This window comes from Adiantum capillus-veneris, chromosome 17 (assembly GCF_014529385.1).
Source record: "Adiantum capillus-veneris isolate H3 chromosome 17, ASM1452938v2, whole genome shotgun sequence".
Taxonomy (NCBI): Eukaryota; Viridiplantae; Streptophyta; class Polypodiopsida; order Polypodiales; family Pteridaceae; genus Adiantum; species Adiantum capillus-veneris.
Window position 1 is genome coordinate 79,440,498 of NC_140947.1, and position 3,619 is coordinate 79,444,116.

Here is a 3,619-nt window from a genome sequence, read left to right on the forward strand (position 1 = left end):
CAGCTTAGTAGAAAGTTTAAAGACCAATATAAGATAGCTTTTGCCACTGAATGGGGTATATATGCTTGTAGATTTATGCCATTTGACCTAATCAATGCACCTGCCACATTCCAAAGGCTGATGTGCCATGCTTTTAAATAATATTTGCAAACATTCCTTAATATCTGCATGGATGGCCTTTCTATCTATTTTGCTTTATGAGTAGATCACATTGAACATCTAAAGGTGTATTTAAGAAGTGCCAAACGCATAGGATTTGCTTAGATCTAAAACGTGCATTTTTTATGGTTAGACAAGGAAAACTTTTGGGACACATTATCTTAGAGTATGACATTTCCACTTAATTAGACAAAATCAAAGTGATTGTGGAATTGCCTAGATCTAGGACTATGAGGAAAATACAATCATATATGGGACATTGCTGATACTATAGAAAATATATCTATATGTATGCAATAGTTGCAAAACCTCTATATGCAATATGGGTGGAATAGTAAGATAGTTTCTTATCTTACTAAAATTTTATTTCACGATGGTCATAAAAAAGGCACTACACACCAAAGATGGACCATTTATCACAAATTTTGCATGGAGAAGCTCCTATGGGGGTAGATGATGACCTACCAAATGAATACCTTTTTTAAATTGAGTGGGATCCAAAATCATCATTAAGCATCATTTTGTTATTGAAATATGGAGAAAAGGACTCAGAAAAATTGATTGCAGAGAACAAGAGGTTGATTGAAACGTCAAGTTTCTATCAAATCTTGTCAAGAAGGTTGTAAAAGAGGGATGGAAAACATCCTTCAACTGTGTATTGGACCACAGGATTATGACACTTATATCGTCCTAAGCCATATCATCATTGGACATGTTCATTTCTCTCTTCAACAGACCATTAAAAGGATCACAATAATGGGAGCCTTTTGGCCACACATGCATACCATTGTGCAAGAGTACATTGACAAATGCAGATATTGCTAAAAGAAATACCTATTACACACAAGACACTTTTTAAAGTTATAATAGCACCTCATTGGAGTAAGTACATGATTGACTATTTAGTCAATAGAACTTTTTGAAAAGATATAAGTTGCACTTGACAAAGGTCTATTATGAAAATGGAAAATGAATTTACAATCATTGAAAATCAAATTTGTAAGAGAGATAAAGAGTAGCAATTGTACTTGTGTGCTATTGAACAAAAGTGTGTTCTATAACAAGCATGTGATTCAAGCAAGGGATCACTTCTCTATGAACATGACTGCTAAGGCAGTAATGAAATCAAGAATCTAGTGGTGCACCTTATTCCAAGATGCTGATTTTTTTATAAAAAGGTGTGATGCTTTCCAACACAATAAACTTCCAATACAAAAAGATCATATGCCGCTTAGGCCAATGATTGGAGCTAGAGATTTTGCTAAATGGGAAATAGACTTTGTTGGTCTATTCATCCACCAACTTTTAGGACTCAAGCTCGGTATATAAGATAGTGTAAATTGCCTAGTTAAAAGCAAAGGAAACAAAGAAAAATGATGCTAGAACCACGATAGTACTTTCAATGAGTATATCTTCACGAGATATGGGCTATCAATATAGATAGTGAGTGATAGGTGGACACACTTCATCAATGAGAAAAGTGAATATCTATTGGATGAATTCATGGCACTTCATAAGAAATTGGCTCCTTATCATCCACAAGAAACGGTCAAGCCAAGAGCATAAACAAAATCTTGTGCATGACATTAAAAAAGATTATCAAGGGTTGAAGACTGGATTGGGACATGAAGCTACATTTATCCATATGGGCTTATAGGCTGGCAAAAAAACAACAAGGCATGACACCATTCAATATGGATTATGGCTTAGACGCTATCTTGTATATGGAGTTTTTATTACCAACTCTATAAGTGGCAAAAGACCTAGAATGGATAGGTCACAAGTTGTCAGCTTGCATTGACAAATTGGAGCAGCTAGATGAAATTAGATTACAAGTTGTAGCATGTATTTTGCAAATAAAAGGAGACAAAAGGCTTTCCATGATCTTCATTTGAAAAGAAAAGACCTTTCAAACTTTTTGTGCTACACATGATGATGTTTGTTCATCATGTCAAATTGTTTTCCATGCTTCCCTTGCTTGTGGAGCTGCTTTGCTATGGTTGGGATATATCTACATCCACTTGCTTCAACATTCTCTTGGTATGCCTTCATGTGTGTCATGTCCTTGAGCTCTTCTGGCTCATCATAAAACTCCGAGCTATTTTCTCCTTGTATCTATCTCCGAGAATCTCTATGGTTCACCAAACTCTTTTGGCCCTTTACGTCACTTTGGGCATCAACCACCATGTATATCTCCTGGTGCCTCTTTGGGTCATACAAGGATTCTTTGAGCATCACCACTAGCCTCGTAGGGTCCACTGGACGGGCTCTTTTGTCCCTCAATGTCACTCTGGGCATCTTCGACCTTGTAAATTTCCAAGTGCCTTTATGGGCTAGTTAGGGGATTCTTTGGGCATCTCTAGCCCTATTTTTTCTTGGTGTATTGTTGGTTCTTGTGAGTTTTCTAGCTCATCCCATCTTTTGCAACCATGGTGCCTCTTAGGGTCATTCTAGTGCACATGGGTTGTTTCATCAATTGGAGTTCGATGTGGAATGGTTGTACATGATGCAGATGCCATAGGTGGGTGCACTCCTCCCATAGATGTCACATAGTTTGATCTGGAATGGTTGTACATGATGTAGATGGCATATGTGGGTTAGTGGGGTCATGAAATCCTCCCATGATGTCCCCCCTATTTGAACTAAGAGAAAAACACACATTTTCTACCCTTGACCTCCTTGTGTTTTTGAGATTCTCCACTAATGTTTGCATTTTCTCCATCATTTTCTTTTGGGACCACTTTTTCTCACTCTCCTTCCTCTTCCAATCTTCAAGTTCTTTCTCAAAATTTTCCAAACTTGAGTATGACAAGTCAATTTCTTATTCTTGAGACTCCTTCCTTGTCTTCCTCTTCCTCCTTTCCAAGGCCCTTATCTTTGCTATTTTGGATTCCTCGATCGATTCCTCAAATTTCTCATGATTTTCCACTGTCTTGGTGCTCACAGCTACATGAAATTTTCGGTTGAGACCTTGGATGAACCACTTAGCTACCTTCTTGATCGATGGTCAGAATGGTTCCTCTACCTTGTGTTGCGCACCTTCGTTGAATATGCTTCCACACCCATATCCTTTTTTGTTTTAGCTCCTTCATCTTATCACAGAGTTGTGTGCTTGGATTTTAATCTTGAAACCTTTTCAAGAAGGCCTCTGTGACTTCCTCATATGTTGGAAATTGGTCAATTGGGTTCCTCGAATTCCACTCTGTGGCCCTCTTGTAGAATGTATTGATGAAGGCATCTTTTTTTTCCAGCAATTTTGTTCTTGGTTAGTAGAGTGGCCCTAGGTTTGGCCATTCTCCAATATGTCTCAGACCAAGAAATGTGTATGTTAGTGTCCTTTGACTCCTTACTGGAGAACATCAGAAAGTCTAATGCCAATGTGGACACTAGACTCTATCCCCTAGCTAGATGTATATATTGTTGTTGAAGCTTGTGAGGATGTTGAAGCTTTGGGTTATGT